Consider the following 21,648-nt stretch of genomic DNA (forward strand, 5'->3'; position numbering starts at 1 on the left):
GATACTAGGAAAACTGAGCAGATGTGAACACCTCAAACCACGTAGTACCTTCCTGTTCTTGACACTGGCTGGAGAGGCTGAAATGAAAACTCCCATATGACTGTTATAAATGAACGCTTTGACAATGATTGTCATGACACTCAATTGAAAGTGTTCTGGCCTGGTCTATAAATAAGGTGTTTTATTTTGTTACTAATAAAATGTAGGTTGATCTCTAATGCCACGCCATTCTACCAGTCACAGAAAGATCAGACAATATATGTATAACTCTGTGATAGAGCATCAGTGTGGAAGCACTAGAAATCTTAATATCAAGCCAAGTGCCACATACAACACATGCTACTGATCACATTCTTGAACTACCAAGTTGCCACTGTTGGGCCCCTGAACAACGCCCTTAACCCTAAATCGCTCAAGTTATACTCAGTCATAATTATAAGTCGCATTGGATAAAATCAATTTGTTATTTTAGCATTCTGTTTCTAATGTTTGATCATTCATGATCACATATGTAATTTTTACATTAGGCTACTTATGTTTATCACAGTAAAGGATCCAATACTGCCTCTTGCATTGTGATTTTAACACTGCCAGAATGCAATGTAGACAGAATAGGTGGGTTACATAAAGGATCCAATCTCTGCACCGCACATTTAGTAGGTTAAACCCAAAGTTAGGCTAAGAGAATGGTAAAGCCCTGAGAAAGCAGGATACATTATAACTAAGGAAGGTTCCTTAGTTATAATATGAAAGCAGGATATATTATAACTAAGGAAACTGACATCAACATGGACTAAATCAACTTTTATGACTGTTTGTTTTACGCCTATTTGCAACTTATCATAGCAAAGCATTACCTCTTATTTTAATGTTTTAAATCTAAAATAAGAACACATTAATGATTTTGATCCAGCTGATCCACCTACATTAATGATCTGCATACTGCAGTTTTCAGAACGATAATTTAAAGCGGAGGCAGACAGGGCTTGACGCACATGTGTAAACAAAAGTTCTTCATTTCCAAAACTGGTAGACAACTTCAGAAGTAACAAAATGATGCAAACTAAACACTGACTAAACAGAACACCAAAAAAGGGAGAAGAACGATACAGGAACTGTGCAGAAACAATAAAATTGTGATGGAACGTTTGCTACTAAGACATCGAAGCTCACATCACACAGTGTACTGAAGCTTGTATCAGTGACTATTACCACTAATATTACCAGTAAACTTACTAATAACAAATGACTAATGATGTTTGAAGCTTCAAAGGTCACCGAAACACAGGATGAGGGTGTTTCACAAGTTTGGCACTGTCCTATAAAGTATATTTTTACTAAAAAATTGGAAATGTGCTAATTATAGAAGTCAAAAGTGAGAGTAAATGTTTCATAACGCCAACCTGTTGTCTCCCAGTATAGTTTTGTATCAAGTTTTCACATAAAAAGGGAAACAATGATTTTAAACAAATTATTGCAGAATTGAATTACTAAACATCATTACTGATCATCCATTTTTTTTAATGACATGAAGGTGGTGGAGTGTTGTATTGTTTACAATGCTGTGCAGTTTTGAATCTAAAGCAGCTATAATTTCTGAAAACCACCAGGTGTCGCTGTTTTGTCACCAGCTTTCAATGCTCCAAAGCTTCGAATCCTTTAGCAGTATAATAAGGAAGAACCCCAATGGCTTCACAGGACTTCGTCTGCACATCATTACCAAAACGGAAGTAAAGACACATCTGCAGATAAAAAAACAGCTGCATTCCACAACACACTACACACAGCTCCAGCAGTAACGCTGCTACACATCTTATACACTCTACAAAACCACAGTGTACTGAACGCTCCGAAAACTGCAGCCCAGACTACAGTCTGCCTGTGGGAATCACCACACAACTATGACCTGGAACTCTACAACTCTCTCAGTAGAACTCCACTGAAATTCTCCACCCACTAATGTCCACAGTAGAGGGGAAGTGTATTCAAGTGCAAAATAAATTATTCCTCCCCATCTTTCTCTCTCACATACAGACTAAATATAACAGTGAAACAGTGTCTTATATTTTTCCTTTATTTTATAATTTTCTTTGGTGTCCTCTTACAATGTTTTTGTGGCGTTATCTTCCAAAAAGAGTCATAATTCAGTTTTACACAGCTATTTTCCAACCTCTCTTTATCCCTTGGAATTAAACAGGCAGTTTCTGTAGCTGTTCCTTTAAGATGTAAGATAAATGAGCTCTGTTCTGATTGGCTGCCCTGTATTGTGCTTCATTTAAAAAGCACTAAGAGCTGAAATATGTCTGAGAACTGCAATGTAGGTGTTAGGGGTTAAACTGCTGTAGGCCAAAGAGGCAGAGATAAGTAAATGAGCTGGTTCTCATGACATCAGAGAAACAGTGATTTCAAAACAGGCTATTTTTACAGATTAGATTCCATATATGGACTGTAAGGAATAGGAGAGTAAACAATGTGTTTTGAAAATGTAACAATATTTACATATTACTTAAAAACTATTTATTTCAATAAAGTGAGTGACATTCAGTTTTTCATGGTAGGGGCCCAGATATGACTTTGGCAAAACCAATAAGCAGAGTCAGTCTGCACTGTTTGTATTTGGTATCTTTTGTGGTTCTGTGGTTGTTAAGGTGCAGTTCCATCTCTGAATCAGTGTCTCACCTACTTCCCCTTCAGTCTTGTTGCGACACTTGTATTCCACATTATGTTTATTTCTTTTCAAGAACACAGAAGGTAAACACACATGCTACAGATTACAAACGTGATCCAAATTCATGAACGCTATACAAATTCAGAAAACACTTTTCCAAAATATAGCACACGTCATTTTGAATAATGTGATGCAACTTCAGAAAACAGTTCCATTGTGTTGTGACTGAGTTTGCAGCATTTCTGAAGTTGCACTGCATTTCGGAACTGTAGCACACGCGTTTCCATTCTAATGAATTTGCTTTTTTTTAAATTTTTGCATTTTCTGCACAATGGGTCTTCACACCCATCATAAAGCTGGACCTGGATACCTCACTTGTCTTGCCAAATGTATTTATTCATCACTAGTCCAGCTCTTTATCGTGTAGGTAGTGAGTTCTGCCCCTCCTCAGGTCTCCATGGTAACACAGAGTAGTATCGTCTTGGATATGATGAGCTTGTCAGAATTCATGAGATCAGAACTCACTGTAGCCTCTCCCTGAAACCCACCCCCACTCCCCACTTAGTAAAACACACAGAAGCACCAAACACATACATCATACACCACACGTAAAGGACTGTACCACATATACAATCAACCACAATGAGGTGTGACCTCTGTCACAGGCAGCTGGATACAGAAGTGGGTAGTGGACAAGAGCTGCATCATACACAGAATGAACAAGTGAGGAAAAAATAACACTAACAGAAACAGTGTGTGTTTTGTGTGTGTGTGTGCAGCAGTAGCATGGGATGTCCAAGCCTCCTGACCAATTGATGAACAAATGAGCAATAAATAACACAACCAGAAATAAACAAGTGAGCACATTTCACACGTAGCACCCAGTGCACCCAGATTAGCAGTACATATGTGAGGAGGAAGCGGTGCATGCTGGGAATTCTCACATCTGTAAACTGGTAGCTATGACTATGGTGACATCAGAATAACTTGGGACTAAATAAGAAAACAGTCACTGGAGTGAATTTATGCTGCCAGAGTAAGTTAGTGAGTGACTGATTAAACCATGAAGTTCAGAGCTGGATCACTGTCACTGATGAGGATTTGGAGACTGTTTGACAGTCTTCATGGGTGAGTGAAAGAAGTAAACATGTCGTTCACACACCACTCAGAGGAACAGCACAGCAGAATTTTAAGCTCACGAACCCAAAAAGGAAGCATTCGCATATGCATGTCTGTGTGTGTGTGTGTGTGTGTGTGTGTGTGTGTTATTTATGTATTGCTAAAGTGCACCAAGTTTAGCAATACATATGTGAGGAGGAAGAGGTGCATGCTGTACTGTACTTTATGGTTTTCTTTTTTTCTTACTTGTTCATTTTTTATTTGTAATTTTTTCTAAACCTCTAAGATAAGAGGAACAACATAGGAGAACTTGAAGCCCAAACACCAAACAAGAAGAGAGAGAGAGAGAGAGAGAGAGAGAGAGAGCAGGGCAGAGCAGGGAGGTGTTTTTACATCTACAATATCCCTTTGAATGTACATTTACTGTGTGTGTAAAATTGTCTTTCTCCAAGTCCTTCAGATGTGGGTCTGGCCATCCTGCAGCAGCTGTGCATGTTTGTGTATGTGTGTATATGTGTGTGTGAGAGAGAGAGAGTTAGTTACATATTGTTAAATTGTTAAAAAGTGCTTCAAATTTGCTAGGAGGAAGAGGTGCTTGCTGGGAAACTGTACTGTTTTTGTAATATTACAGTTTTTTGCAAGACACAAAAATGGGGACATGTGACAATAATTGAAACCACTAACTCATGTAGCCCATCTCCTGACCTGTTATACTAAACCAAAAGCACCTTCTCTGATTTAAACTAATTTTGTAGTTCTAAAACACATTTTTTTCAATACGCTAAACACAATTCTCTATATTGGACACATCATTCAACAGAAATACGTGCGTTTCTTATGGAAAACCCTCAAATGTAAATGACACTTGACAAATTTTACTAATGACACTTAGAAATCAGAACCTGAACACTAGAAAGAGGCCACAGGCTCGATATCTTGGTTGGATATCAATGGAGGTCAGTATTGGAGAGCGAGGATGAGGAAGATGATGAGGGGGAGGAAGAGCAACCATGACGGATGAGATCTGGGCCACTTTGGTTGACCATGTAGTTAAGCATGGGTTGTGTTTCAGAAAACCTGAGCAGGACTCTAGCCTAATTGGAGTCACTACACTGTAGGAAGTGTCAGCAAGTACTATAGTCAGTGTCCCTGAGCAGCACGGGGGTAAACCATAATAAACAGGTAAAAAACTGTCTTCACAGTGGGAGACAGCTGTCTGGCTGAAACCCTCTGGGAAGTCCTGATAGCGGAGACCTCCTAATGGAAATGGATTTATTCAGTACCAGTCCAACTCTTTAACCTGCAGGTAGTGAGCTCTGCCCCTCCTCTGGTCTCCACAGTAAAATGGTATTACTCTATCTTGTTTGACTGCTAGCTCAATAAGGGATATTATGGGTACGTCAAAATTCATGAGATCAGAATTCTCTTTAGTCTCTCCCCCAAACCCACACCCACTCCCCACTTGGGCAAACACACAGAAGCACCAAACACATACATCACACACCACATGTACAGGACTGCACCACATACACAATCAACCACAATGAGGTGTGACCTCTGTCACAGGCAGCTGGATACAGAAGTGGGTAGTGGACAAGAGCTGCATTATACACAGAATGAACAAGTGAGGAATAAATAACACAAACAGAAATAAACAAGTGAGCACATTTCACATACCACACCATGATAAAAAAACAAACAAATTGTTTTTGTAAATGTACAGACTTATAGGACAAAATGATGCTTGTAAGAGTCACAATACTCTTAATTTCATCAGTCTTAGTAATGTCCCTACAATTCCTATCGTATGCTGGTCTGAAGTAACTAATTAGCAAGTAATTAGCACCGGTTCCTCTCTACCGGACCGAACCACAGCGCAGATTTCAGTGCCACTTAACAAATAAAGTCAACAGAATTTACTTCATTCTCCCTTAACCCAGGTGGACAAGATATGTTTGGTGTCCATATTTTGCTCCTTTAGTTTAGAACAAAAGTTGCTAACATTTCTAACAAACACTGGAAGCCAACAGCAACGATAGGTAATAGGATTTGTAAATAAGTCAGATATCGAGCTACATGTCCTCAAACCTCATCCAGGTCGCTTCCCGGTGACGTGTTTCTTCACTTGTCTACACCTGTAGAGAGAAGGTAACACTCACCATCAGCAGCGTGAAGCACAAGGAGCAGATAAACACACACCTGCATTCTTACTGAGTTACACACACACTACACACAGCTACAGCAGGACTGCTGATACACACCGTACACACTCTTCAATACAGTCTACTGAATGACTTCACAGCTACACTTATAGTGGAGAGGAAGTGTATTCAGATGAAACTCTGACGAACTTTTATTCGCATCTCTCTCACACTCACATTCACACACACACACAGATATATTTGGTACATCCTCTTGGTACTGTTGCTTTCAGCATCTGCATAACAAAATCCTTTTCTTACCTGCAATAATGTGCTGGTTAAAAGTATGAATGTCTTTATCTCAATAAAATATACATCAATCTTATAAAAGGAATGCTTGCCTTTTTACTTTTTAGAAATTATATCAGTCTTATCTACCGTTTTTTTTTTTGTTTTTTTTAATTCGTGTTTCCATATAATTTAAGTGTAGTATAGGTCCACCTAGTGGATTGCGGTTTTGACAGGATTTTATAAGTGTAAAATGCACTTGGAAAAAATACCTGCCAGTATGTTAAACTGAATAAGTTTTGGTTTGACATTTTAATTACACGTAAACTCATAAGAGTTTACTGAGTTGTTCACCCAGTCACACGTCCACACCGTCACGGAACGCTCCGCCCCCCACGAGTCACGTGTGTTTTGTAACCACGCCCTCCGGGACTGCACACACCTGCGCAGGGTTTACTGTTTGTCTATTTAAACCTGTGAGTATGTGCACCGCTGTTGGTTATTGTCGCTACATGTGTGTTAATTTCGAGCTCTGTAGCCGCAACGTTAGTTTGTGTAGTCACATGTTAATGTATATCTGTTCATTGTTTAATGTTAAGTGTAGAGTCATGTTTATTGTGTTATGTGTGAGTGCTTCCTGTGTCGTATGTGTTTAATGTTAATAAATGTCTTGCACCGTCAAGGAAGTCTGTACGTCCTGCTGCACTCGGGACAGCAACATTACACACACACACACACACAGGTCTGCAGTGCATGTGTATATTTGCCTTGAGTACCCCCACACACACTCGTCTGTTGTACGTGTGTGTGTGTTGTGTGCTGTCCTCCTCTATCCTCTTTAGTGCTCATCTGTGACTGTCTTACTGTACGTGTGATCTCCCTGCAGCAGGAGTGAGACATCACTGACTACATGAAGAACTATCTGACTGCTCCTCAACGAAGCCCAACATACCTAAACACACTATTTTTAGGACTGTGGGGTGTGAGTGTTTGAGCATGTGAGAACTGAAACCATGACAAATACTTCAGCTCACACACACGTCTCTCTTTCTACTTTTAGTTGTTCATATTTGTCCTCCCTCCCTCCTTTGGTCTGTGGTATTCTGACTTGTTCCTGCATACAGATTGTCACCAGGCTGAATATTCATGTTCACAGGAGCAAATAAGCAAAATGAATTCATGCAGAATCTAAACTCTAAACAATGAATTACAAATTTTCAGTTGTATATATTTCAAGTGCTTGTGTGTGTGTGTTAATCTGATACTAACGTGTTGTGTTTTATCTGCATGAGCGATCTACAATGGACAGTAAAGTACATTACATCATCTTGTTGTCACACGATACCAACATACACGTCTCCAACTTCCTAACAGACAGATCACAATCAGTACGGGTGGGCAACTGTGTCTCATCCACCCTCACCCTCAGCACTGGAGCTCCCCAGGGTTGTGTCCTAAGCCCCCTGCTCTACTCACTCTACACATAAGACTGCGTGGCCACTTCCAGCTCTACCATCATTGCCAAGTTTGCTGGCGATACCGTCGTCATGGTTCTGATCTCGCACAACAACGAGAGGGCCTACCTGGAGAACTGGTGCCAGGAAAATAATCTCCTCCTGAACATCAGCAAGACAAAGGAGCTGCAGCAAGAAGCAGGAGTGGCACTACCAGCCTGTTAGGATTAATGGAACCACGGTGGAGAGAGTAGACAGTCCTGGTCCCGCCACACCAACTCCCTGGCAAAGAAGGCTCGTCAGCGTCTTTACCGCCTCAAACACCTAAGAGACTTCAGACCGCCCTCCAAGGTGCTGCGAACCTTCTACACATGCACTATTGAGAGCATCCTCACAGGAAACATCACAGTCTGGTTTGGGAACTGCACCAAGCAGGAGAGACAAGCACTCCAGAGCATGGTGCGTTGAGCAGAGCGGAACTTCATATGGAACTTCTTGACCTGCAGACCACCTACTACAAGTGTTGCCAGACCAAGGCCAGGGGGATTGTGAAGGACTATCCCAACAATAGGCCACCTATCCCAACAATAGGCTCTTCTCTCTGTTGAGGTAAGGGAAGCGCTTTTGCTCCCTGAAGACCAACACGGAGAGACTGAAGAGGAGCTTCTTCTCGCAGGCCATTTGGGCCCTGAATCAGGCCAACTGATGGAACTGAAGGGACTACTCTTTGTATGATGTCCACAAACATCATAAAAAAATAATAAAAAAAAACAAAAAACTGTGAATTTTAAATTGTTAAAACTGGAAATTGTACATTGTATATATGCATAGTATACATCCTGTCTTCATTCATCATAACATATTTATTTATTCATTAAACCACTCTCCATTACCCTGTATCTCTCCTCAGCCATGGACAGAGCAGTTACATAAAGCATTTCACTGCCAGTTATAGCATGTATGACTATGTACGTGACAAAGAAACTTTGAAATTTGACAGAGTCTGAGGCCTCTGCTACCAGGCCAGTGTTGAGAGGTCATTCCTGAGCCCCCCCCCCCCCCCCAATTAAATTAAATAAATAAACATATTTAATAAGGCCATATGTGCAGAGCATGACTAACCTGACTGTGTACTGCTTTCCCAGTGGGTTTTTGCATTACACACACATACTTACACACTCACACAGTGACTATGTTTTCACTGGCTTTTCGTCAAGGGAAAAAGGATGTGAGTTTTGCCTGCCACATGCCCAATGTCTCCATCGAGGGTTGGCCAGATAACCTCAGATAACCTCAACCAAAGCCCTAGTACCACGCTATTCTTAATCAGTTCAATAGCAGTGTTTTTATGAGGAACTCCATTCTTAAAAATTATATTGTAGCCTTGCATTATTCAATTCCATAGAAATGTATTTGTATAATGCGCTTCTCAGCAGGTGTTATCACAAGGCAACATTACATAAATTAGCTTTAAGAGATCAAGAATCCAGGCTCATCCTCTTCTGTTCGACACGGGATGGTATGCATATTATACTTCCCTAATTTACACACCCTTGTACGTGGACATGCCTAATAATTTAGTCTCTCTTTCTGCTGAGGTTCACCTATCCCTGATGTCATGATGTTACTGAGCCTACACCCGCCTCATCTGCCATGGCTCCTCCCTCCACCCCCTGATGTACCCTGCTGTAGCCCAAACAAACAAACAAACAAACAAACAAACAAAAACCCCACATGCACTCTAGTTTTATATTGTGTCAGTCTTAGTAATGTCCCTATAAGTCCTACTTTATGTTAGTATCTAATTAGCAGTTAGCAGGTAATTAGCACCGGTTCCTCTCTACCGGACCAAACCACAGCGCAGATTTCAGTGCCACTTAACGGGACAGGTCGGCAAAGAATCAAATTTACTTTATTTTCCCTTAACCCGGGTGGACGAGACATGTTTGGAGTCTAAACTAAAGGAGCACATTTTGGTCCTTTAATTTAGAACAAAAGCTGTTAATGTTGCTAACAGACCATGCTTTTACTCAATATATGTACAAAATTTCATTTTAGACATTTATTATATATTTCAATATTACTTTATTCATGTATTGCACTACTGTGAACCACAGAATTTGGTAAACCTATTTCAAACACCAAAACAGTTCCCAATTAGTAAAGGGATTTTTTTCACATGAGATGAAAAATGTCCATATTCCATAATATTACTTTATACAGTGATCTATGTCAGATTCTACCTTATTAGGAAGATAGCTGAGATTGTTCTGAACACTATGATATCAAACATGTTATTACCTTTAAGGTGAATTTAGGAATATATGCAGAAACAGACATTGCTCTGAGCCATCAGATGTTTAAATGATGGTGCTACACCAAAATCTGTGACCACTGAATTCTGTCACTGTAGAACCTGCAGCACACATATCACCATTTCTGACAGCTGTGACCGCACTGTACCGTCATAATAAATAAGTTTAACACCAATCAGAATGTTTTTTAGGTGTTGTGATTTCTGATGGCTGGGTGCTGCTGCTCTCTGCTGATCAAAAAAATTAATTGTGTTTTATTATTACGTTTATGTATTTTTCCCAAGGAATCATTTTTCTGCATTTTATGTGTATATCTCTGTTGAAGGATTTTTTGATATTTGACCTTTAAATAGCAGCATATTTTTTCTGTTATTAATCATGTCTTTTAAGGTCAAATGCCAACCGTTGTCTGTATGCATCACTTCCACTGTTAGAGTCTATTGCTGTTTCATAACTAAAGAGCCAAAGCAGGACAGAGAGTTGTGGTTTCTGTTTATACCCACTGATAACCAAGAACATCATGAAGGTGTGTGGTGCAGTTTGACAGCAGAATGTGTGTAGAGTGCAGTTCACTGACAGCAGTTGGATGCCACTGTCTGTTGGACATCACTATCTGTGATGTGTCTAGCTGGGGGGAATTGGCACACACACATACATACACACACATAAAAACACATGCACCCACACCCATGCACATTCATTCATACATACATACATACATACATACATACACATACACACACACACACACACACACACACACACGCACACACACAGACACACACACACGCGCACACACACACACGCACACACACACACACGAGAAACATGCACCCACACCCATGCACATTCATTCATACATACATACATACATACATACATACACACACACACACACACACACCCACACACACCCACACACAGACACACGGCTGCTTCAGGATGAACAGACCCACATTGAAGGACCTGGAGAAAAAACATAATTTTTCACACACCCTAAATATACAAAGTGATACACAACTACTACCCCACCCACACACCCACACCCACACTCACAAATACATGCACGCTCCTGTATACGCATATATGCGTATATAGCTACCAGTTGACAGATGTGAAAATTCCCAGCATGCATCTCTTCTTCCTCACGTATGCTTCCTCCTCACATATGCTCCTCCAATGCTGATGCACACAAACACATACACACATTCATGCCTATTCTAACACAGTCATGCATGCTTGCACACACACACACACACACACACACACACACACACACACACACATGTCCATGCTTCTTTTCTGGTTTTGTGGGCTTTAGGTTCTGTTGTGATCCAGCTATGAACTTTGTGTTTTAATCAATCAATCACTAACTGTCTCAGGCAGTATGGTTTCTGTCACATTCACTCCAGTTTAAAGTTTTCTTAAGCAGTCTTATTTTTTTTTCTTTTGTCTCTGTTTTCAAAGCAATGAGTTTACAAATGTGAAAATTCCCAGCATGCATGTCTTTCACCTCCCATAAGTATTGCCACAGCAATTGGTCAACAACTCTGAACATGTTTTACTAAAGGCCATCCTTATTCAGTCCTTTTACTGATATCTACATCTCAAGGTGCAAACTTCATGATTAAACCTCCATGTCATCTCTTGGAAAGACTGAAACAAAAACACTGAATGAATGATGGAACTTTAAAAAAAAAATGTTATTCTCTATACATTTGTCCCAGTCAAAAAGTCATCTGCACAGAATATAACACAAAGAAGTAGGAATTAGACATGTTGAGACGGTACAGTGTAGTAGAGTTTGTGGAGAAGCATCATCCATCTCGGTTCTCCAAGTCAGTTTCTCCCACAGGATGGCAGTGCCGTCCTGGAGTGATAAAGGCAACATGAGTCAGAGGGAAACACCTGATAGCCAGAGTCCAGTCAGTGGGAGGAAGTGGACTGCAGTGTTTACACAGGTATGGTGGACACTCCCCCATCCTCCTCAGTCGGGGGTGATATGAGTAGAGAGAGATTTCCTGGAGTATCTTTAAGATGCTGAACTCTGCCTGTGTAACCCTGAGTCTGGTCAGTGAGGTAGATTTCTTCCTCTCTGAAGATCCATTTAAGAGTGTGTGGTATGTGACGTTCAGTCCAGGAGCAGGTCAGTAGAACAGACCCTCCCACATGACCCTTTTGGTTTCCCCAGTTAATGTGCAGTCTGTGAAAATCACCTCATGGAAACAGTTCAAATTTCCCAGGATGAGGACCTCTGCCATCCTTTTTGAGTATCAAACAGGCCTTGACCTCCATAGTAACCTACAGTAACATACACACTCTTTAGAAACATAGTCTACTGAATGTTCTACACTTACAGTGGAAAGGAAGTGTATTCAAATGAAATTTTGACAAACTTCTAACCCCAACACGCACACCAAATATTTTTACCACCCTGTTTTGTCATTTCATTTCACTATCGGTTCAAAGGCATCTTTTCTTCTTATTAATGAAAATAGCACATGAAATTAGAACAGCTAAAGAATTGGCTTCCTGAGACTTTTAAAAAGTGTTGAACAGATGTTAAGGAGCATTTTAAATACAGAGCATTCTTATTACCCGCAATGCAGTGTGTTAAGCATTTGGATGGTCAACCCTCAGTGAGGAGTCCGGTTTCATCTTTGTGAACCTCAGGTGCCTGGTGAGAAGTCCTGAGTTGCACACAGGACACTGAGTCAGCAAGCACTCAGAAGTGCTCCAGCTTATTGTCACACAGGGCTTAGAATATATAGACAGCATGAGTGACAAAAAAGAGGAAGAATGTAGTTTTGGCAGACAACAAACATAGAAAACCTGCTTGGCAACATTATAAAGTAACTAAAATGTCTATAGAATCTCTGCTTGGCAACAGAGCAAAGATAAATGATTTAAAAATAGCTATTATACTGTTTTTAAATGGAACGATTTGTCAGAGGATATTTGAAGATCCTGACAACGGTGTGCAGCCTAGCATTGAAAAGTCATGGGAATACCAACCTGTTCATTGAACAGTTGTGGCATCCTCCAGTGTTGTTAATTGATGTGATGTTGGTTAAGTAACAGGTGGCTCGCCAGTTCACAGCTACCAGAGGGAGGCCACAAGCCGGGAGCTAATCAGGGTTTGTTAGCCGGATCTCCTTCGGGTGGCATCACCCTACATAACAGCTTCACAAAGGCCCCTCTTAGAAAAGTCTTGTTGTGACACACGTATGTTACATCTGTCAGGGTGCCTCACCCCTGATCAACCTGACCGTCACAGGTTACATATTGAAATTGTGATTGGTGGGTTGTGGGAGTTGTGCATGCAGACAAAACCACACCGAGGCACATGGTGCATTGCATTGCTCCTCCATGTTTTCCTCAGTGTCGGTTGGCAGTTGGTTTATGGGGCAGAGTTGGTGGCTCTTAATGAGGGTACAACCTAATCAGAGTGTGCCAAACAGCTAGCAGGAGGCCTGGTTGGCTCAAATGGTCTTCCCATCAAAACTTCGAAAGGGGCCACTTTTGTGGTTGCACTAGGAGTCATATGCATTTCACATAGAACTGCAGCTAGCAGTTTTTTGATCATGTAGTCTGTTCATTCCACTATGCCTGACGACCGAGGGTAATAGCGGATGTGAAACTTTGATGCTCAGATATTTACAGAGCTGATGAGTCATGCAAAACATCAAAGCATTCAAACAGGCAACGTTCAGGATGGTAGAGAAAAACAGAAGATGTATTTATTGACACCAGTATGGTTTACAACAAAGGAGTTGCCTCGAGAACAACTGCAGACCTTACATTTGGGATCTTCTTTTATCCTTCTTCATCCCCCCCGACCAAAGTAGAGTGTCACCCTCCAAGGACGCCATTTCTTATTGTCTTATGTCTCAGTGAAATGTTGTCTCTCCAGTCTTAGCCCTCCATTACTTTTTCACACTTATCTGTACCATCTTTGCATTAGAAAAATCATCGTTGTGTGTTAATATCTGCTTTGGTCATTATTTATATTCCAGCATTCAGCCCATATGTGTCATTTCGCCCGATTCCTCCTCACAGTACAGCACCCAGCAGGCTGTTTGTCACCCAACCCAGGGCTCCACCAATCATGAACTTCACGTCAGATCGTCATTACCGGAATATTGAACTCCCCTGTGTACTTGATTATTTAAGCCTGTCTCCAACATTAGGACACTGTGAAGTATTGCCTCTAGAGTCCTATGCATACCGAACGTTCTTTGGATTGTTTTTCTGTGTACCGACCCTTGACTTTCTAACAATGTTATGGCCATCTGGTGGTGCTACCACTGCAGTAGGACTACAAGTTCAAATGTAGCCAGTTGTGCTGTTTTGAGTCTGGGCCTACACTGCACTATGTAGTACTGTGCACAGTGGCTTGGTGGTTAGCATGTCTGCGTTTCAGAATTGGTGTCTCAGGAGTTTCTGCATGTCTGCGTAGGTTTCCTCTTTGTTTCCTGGGTGCTTTCTCCCACACGCCAAAAACATGGAGGTTAGGTTGATTGGTTACTCTAGAATGTCCTGGTGTTAATGACTGCGAACTCAGTGGTGGATGGTGCACTGTCCTGGGTGTTGTCCTCTCTCTCCCCTTCCTGTACATGATGCAGTCCCCCGGGGGGCTGTGGTTTCCAGTTGACTGAAGATTGGGCACAATTGACTGCCGATTGCTCTTGTGTACTGAGAAAGGCGCTATATAAGGGTAAAGTCATATCATAGAAAACTCTAGCAATAAATAGACTTGAAACAAAAAAACTTGTGTGTGACCACTGCTTCACCACAGCAGTGCAGAAACAGTTGCTGTTTCTGGTCTAAAATGGGCTTTAGACTCTGATCTGGTGGACGCCCACTGCGTGAAACCTTGAGAAATGAAACCACAACAGACGTCAGACACCTTGATCTCTCAGACCAGAACAGACACACTTTATTCTGGGGCATTCACAAGATGCTTTGAGATCATCGTTAAACATGGGCGTCCAAACCACAAAAATTAAACATAGCATTTTGCGTTTTATATATAACAAATGACGTTTAGACTTCATTTGTCTAATGAGCTAGCACTGACACTGAAGCGTAGATTTTACCAGATTAAAGCCAGAGCCCTTTTTAGACCATAAGCAGCAACTGTTTCTGCACTGTTGGGGTGAAGCATTGATCACACACAGTTTTTTTTGTTTTGTTTCGAGTCTATTTATTGCTAGAGATTATTATTTTACCCTTATATAGTGCCTTTCTCAGTACCCAGGAATGCTTTACAATCAACACACTGCACCATGTTTTTATATCCTGTCAACACAATCAGCAGTCAATTGTGTACAGCATACTCTCAACTGGAAACCACAGCCCCCTGGGGGACTGCATCGTGTGCAGGAAGGGAAGAGAGAAGATAACACCCAAGACAAAGCACCATCCACCACTGAGCATGCAGTCATTAACACCTGGACAATCCAGAGTAACTTGCATAACTTGAATATGGTTTCACAGAAGCAGTCGTTTGGTCAGTGTGGGTGTTTGTATCATGAAGCATCGTGTCACAGAACAGGAAATGACAGCAAGAGTTCTCAGCAGTCAGAGGATGATGTAGCACCATGTGTGTTCGGGGAAGTCTAAAAAGAACCGCTAATGATAAAATGAAAAGAAGAAATAAGAGCTCTGGCCAAGTTCATTTGTTCTCAGTTCCTCTCTGCTGGGTGCACATTAGGGTCAGGTGGACTGAAGTACTGCTGAGAGACTGCTGGAGTCAGTGTGTGTCCACAGTGGTAGTGGAGTTCTGGGTGTAGAGTTGTCAGTGTGTGATGGGAGGTCAGTGGTGTTTCCATAGTGACAATGCTGCTGAGTTTGTGTCTTCTCTTCACTGAAGGTGAGTGTGAAATTCTCTTTTAATGCTGAATTGCATTAAATTGTACATTTATTTGTTAATATAAAATGTTATTTAAGCAAGCTGACTTTCTCAGGTAGAACTGGAAAAATATTTTGCTTAACAAATAATTATTAAATATTTCTGCATATCTTATGACTCCATCTTATGAAGTCTGTGTACTTTTTAATATAGTTAAAATATAATTGTCCTATATTTCCTGGTATACGTTTCTATAGGCTACACTGTAGTAAAGAGTAGAAGACAATTACATGTTATTGCCTTAGTACGTCTTTGTCTCCATGTGCTTTTGTATGTTTTAGTTTGTAGCTCCTCCTCTGCTCTGCCCCTTGACATGTGTCTCATGAGTTTTGTCTCTTACCCCTCCCAGTAATTGTTCCCAGATATTCCCTGTTTGTCTCCTGCTGTATAAATACACTAATGCTAATGTCTGCAGTCATGGTAGTGTATGACCCTACTTTCATGTAAATACTTGTCGTGAAATAACTCAGCTCAGTGAATACATCAAATATAACATCCAGGCTCCACTTTTACAGCAGTGTTCTTAATCTATTAGTGGTGTGAGAAAAATATGGTTTGTGGACTAAATTGTGGTAGAAAAGTATTAGATATGTGTATGCATTTTAATGTGGTCTGAGAGCTCAGGATGTCTGACGTCTGCTGCGGTTTCATTTCTCACAGTTCCAAGCAGTGGGTACCAGATCAGAGTCTAAAGTCAATTTTAGACCAGAAGTGACAACCGTGTTGCTTCTGTGCCTCTGCAGCTGAACTGTGGTCACACACTCACAAGCTTAGTTTCCTTCTAGTCTATTTCTTGCCTTATGCCATGACAGGCTTATCAGTGGTTTCTAGCTAGAAATAGTACAAAATACTACTTTTATTCGGTAAAGTGTAGTTTAATACTCAAAACAGCACAACTCTGACTGCTGGGTCTATTCTAACGTGAAATTGGGATAAAGGATGATGTTTTAAACAAAGACTAAAACTAGAACTAGGCTCCAGTGTGTTCTCAATGGCAGGTCTAGTTTGAATTTAATTTAGTACAAAACAGGTTTAGTATGTGTAGGACTGGTATGGTTACTGATAATTTGGGGAATATTGTGTACTGTGAGAAGAGATGTCAGTACTTCACTGAGAAAAGGGACTGCTCATGTACTACCCAAACCATGTCTATGTTCAAAAGCTGATTTACAGAGTTTATCAAAGTTTAAATAGGTTCTTATTGTGAGTAATGCAGGTTTTTGTTGTTTGTTTTTAACTCATTCAGTAAATTCAGAACTTCATATTACTCACAAAAAATCTTAAAGAACTTTTCTACATAAGCAATGGTCCACAAGAAATTATTGTGATGTGGAAACTGAAAAACCAAACAAAAAGCAGGTCCTCTCACTATATATAAATTCTTAAATGTGTGTGTGTGTGTGTGTGTGTGTGTTTGCATGCTTATAGACTCTGAAGACAAAGCACACAGCATTCTGTAGTGACAGTGCATAATAGTTCAAAGTATATTTACCAATAAAACAAATTTGATACAATGAATAAAATATTAAGTACACAGGACATCATAAGACAGTGCAAACCTACAATATATCAAGCTATGAAAAAGTAATGCAAAAATTTGTATGTGCGCAAGCTTTGAGGTGATTAACTCTATAAACTGCATTTTAAAACTATAAACTTAGAAAGAGGAGTTTGAGAATAAGAGCGATGGGATAATATGTCTGTTTGTTTCTCTCCTCTACATCAGACTCCACCCCCTTTGCTTTATAATGAGCATGTGTGTCTCCTATATGGTTTCACAGATGCAGCATCATGGTCAGTGTGGGGTTGTGGGATACATCACAAAAGAAGAAACAACCAGAGTCCTCACAGTCAAAGGACATGATGGCACTGTGTGTGGTTTTGTATGTCTCTGTAAAGCTGGTGATGTGAACTTGAAAAGAAACATAAGAGCTCTGGCCAAGTTCATTTGCTCCCAGTTCCTCTCTGCTGGGTGGACATTAGGGTCTGGAGTACTGAAGTAATGCTGTGAGAGTTCTGGAGTCAGTGTGTGTCCACAGTGGTAGTGGAGATCTGGGTGTAGAGTTATCAGTGTGTGCTGGGAGGTCAATGGTGTTTCCATAGAGACAAGGATGCTCAGTTTGTGTTTTCCCTTTACTGTACTTCCTCTCACTAAAGGTGAGTGACATGAAACTGTACATATATGTGCTAATCTAAAAATGTTATTAAAGTGAGTTGAATCATTCAATATTTATTTGGCTGAATTAGAAATATAACCTGGTTGGTCTTGGAATGAAAAATATGATTAAAAGGTCCAGAATGCAAACAGACAAAATCTTTGCATGAATAAAGTTTATTAATCAAAAATAAATCAAAAAGTCAAAAGATGTTATTTCAGAAAATGAAAAGACAGGTTGGGGAAAATGAAGGGAAAAAAGAAATACAAAATAAATTGGTAAAAAGAGCTGGGAAAAGTTAAAGAATAGGGCTAATTTTGTTGGAGCGCGTGGCACAGGACAAGGTGCTTTTTATAGCCTGCCATGCTCGTCTGAAGAAGATGCATACTCTCTTCAACTTCTTGCATTCTGAGCCTTTATATTTGAAATAAAAGTAGAATTTTTAAACTGGTGTCCATGGAGTGGATGTATGTAAACTCTGATTATTGATGTGGTGCTTTGATGCTACTCACCAGCTGGGGTGTTCTCCACTTTGACTGCCTCTGTAATAGATTCTGCTACTCCACCCAGATCCTCTCTTACATCTACAGATGTTTTTTTTTTCCCAACAATCAATACAAATGCAATTACATAATAAAGTACAGGCACATATTTAAAGTGAACAAAGATCATATCCTACTGTGTGTTCTTAATGGAAAGCTAGATTTATGCAAGAAAGTACATCTGCACCTTCTACATGGGCGCTGTGGTCTAAATAGCAAATCTCTTCCGTTGACTCTGTGATCATACAGTGTTCAGCAGTTCTGCTCCGGATGGTATGAACCTCCTTACAGTCCTCCTGTTTCTTGGGTGAGAAGTGATAAATAATCAGTGATGAATTGTAAAGGAAATTAATCATCCATTGACCCCACCTGGGCAGTGGAAACTCCACTAATGGACAGCATATTTTGGACTACCATCTGTACAAGTCAGGAAAGTGTGAAGGCTAAATAAATAAAACTGTGGATACAGTCTATATAAATCATTAAAATTATAGTATAAAATGATCTAGACACTTACACTTTCTCCCAGAGTGGCCGAGTAATGCTGCTTAAACCCAGCAATGGTAGCAGGGTCTCTATGACTCTTGTGTCTTCTGGTAATGATATTAATGAACTTGTACCTTGGCATCTAGAAAGGGCAGAAGAAATCTCTATTGTATTGAACAATAATAAAGCTGTTTCATTTCTTTTAAAAAGTCATAACAGTTTGCATGTGTTTTTGGACAACAACAAAAAAAAAAACTTTAATTTTTAAGAATTAAAGATTTATTTCTTAGAAGTAATTGAATTTGAAATGAAAATTAGGCTTTGATTACAACACAGTTTTCTACAAACAAGACTTATTTAACATGCTGCATTTGTGCGCAAGATTACTTTTGTACCCCAGTTTCATATCTCTATATAGAAATGAGAAATCAACGCCTGTAGACTTTGTTTTATATACAGTTATTATGTAACAGAACAAATGGCCACCCGTAGCTCAATTTCTTCTACAAATGTTAATAAATGTGAAACAAAGGTTGTCCGACAGTGCATAATGGCCACACTCGTGGTCTTACAGAGGCTTTTCTAAAACAAGCGCAGAAGTCACTTTCCCTTGTCTCAGTCAACGTATTTCATCTAATGGAGTTCGGTTACGCGAATATTTTCAGCTACTTCCCCTTTATTTAGTTCATTCTCTATTCACTTATTCCGCATTTATAAAATATTTATGCGGTCCGTTAAATTAAACAAACTCGCTTGACGTAGACAGATGTTTATTAGACGAACACGAATAACGAACACAGTGGCGCTCACACGAAACAGGCTAAATGAACATGAGCAACGTTGAACACAGCATACAAACAAAGTGGACCACGTACCTAAACATTAGCGACAACACAGACCGACAAGGATGCACACACCAACCGGGGGATAAACACACACAGACATTAGGAGAATAACCCGCTGCAGACGTGTGTGACTACATAGTCGTGGTTTCACACAAGACCATGAACTCCCACTGCAGGCGGCGGGCCGTACCACGTGACTATTGGGGCGGGGAGCTCACTATCAGCCCGCTAATTAGTTCTCCGTTCAGTCAAAAGTTCTCTATCATTAAAATGTGTGTTCTCATTTTAAATTCGCATATTGGCTACTTGTTTATAATACGATTCCGGTATCAAATATTTAGTATCCGCTTTTGTAGATAAAACTAAATTCTACTTACATTTTGTTTTCGTTCCTCAGTACCTCTTATGCGTGAAGAATTGTTTGTAGTCTCTGTTGATGTTTTGTCTAAAATGATCGTCATCGGCAAATCCACTCAATAAACTGATCTGGGGTCAAAAATAGAATGACACACATTATGACATAATCGAGCGCTAAATTCTGTTCAGTGGTTGTTTAGAACAATGACAGAAGTGCAGCTGAAGTGACATTATAGTCTCATATTATAAATCACATTTTAAAATCATTTCCTCCTCTTTATGCTATCATTTTGTTATCTGGCTCAGATTAAAAAAATCTCAATAAATAAAGTAAATATAACCTATACATGTAAACTATATATTAATTAATTAGTAATCCTTCCATGTAGGTACAATTCACTCGCTCTGTGTTCCTTATAATCCAAAGTTATTTGAACACTCATTAAGGATCAAAATGCAACCTAAACAACAACAACAACAATAATACATTCTTAAGAAATTATATAATTTTAACTGAAAATTAGGCTTATTGATCACAATACAATGTTCAACAAAACAGCTTATCTTTACTCTGTTGTTTTAGTACTAAAGCTATGCAGTTATACAAACACTTTCTTGCATATTATTTTTTTAATATATATTTTTTAAAAGTGCAGAATTGTAGCCCCAAAATAACCTGCATGTGGTTTTACAGGGGCTATTCCAATATGTGTTTTATAACAGAATGTTTTGATCGCCTCTTCACAAAGGTTACTTACTGCTGAAAAGAAATAAGGTTAGCATACATTTTTATAATTTTCTTATAGCCTATAAAGAACACCCAACCAAACAACCTAGCTACAAAGAGACAAGGATAAAAATGTCATTACATGTATTATATAGGCATACAGATTTGAAATTAATGTGGTAAATGCAGTGGACAGGATGGAGTCTAGAATTCATCATCTGTTGAAGTATCTGTGGTGACATCCTCATATGGCTCTTCAGTGTCTTCATCAGTTTCACCATAACATGCCACCATTAGGTGGTGTGTTTCTTTCACAGCTACCAGCTCTGTCTTCAGCTCCTCAAGCTTTGGGAATACAACACTGTGCAGGCCACGGTAAGCTTGAGCAGAAATTCCTGAAGGGTAGTTAAAAAAATAAATAAATCAAACTGGGTAATAAAAGCACCATGAAAAAAACAACACAAAACAATCTACAATCTAACAACCAAACATCACACCTCATCAAAAATAAACAAACAAGCTGTAAACACAACATGAATAATTAACTGATCATATTAATAGGGCTTTGAAAAGTAGGATCTAGTGTAGAATCAGGTATGAATGCTGGGAAGCATTTATAAATTATCTATGAGTATG

At 39.8% G+C, this 21,648-nt stretch overlaps 1 long non-coding RNA gene across 1 annotated transcript in view; it reads right to left on the bottom strand.

Annotated features, from left to right (window-relative positions):
• Positions 1 to 6,116, bottom strand: part of LOC145660226 (uncharacterized) — a 32,151-nt gene extending 26,035 nt beyond the window's left edge. Inside the window, exon 1 of the long non-coding RNA XR_014126445.1 lies at positions 5,947 to 6,116. This is a non-coding gene — a long non-coding RNA (uncharacterized LOC145660226). The remainder of the gene's footprint in view (positions 1 to 5,946) is intronic.
• Between the last annotated feature and the right edge of the window lie 15,532 nt (positions 6,117 to 21,648).

This window comes from Electrophorus electricus, chromosome 2 (assembly GCF_041902795.1).
Source record: "Electrophorus electricus isolate QZ-2024a chromosome 2, ASM4190279v1, whole genome shotgun sequence".
NCBI classification, from domain to species: Eukaryota; Metazoa; Chordata; class Actinopteri; order Gymnotiformes; family Gymnotidae; genus Electrophorus; species Electrophorus electricus.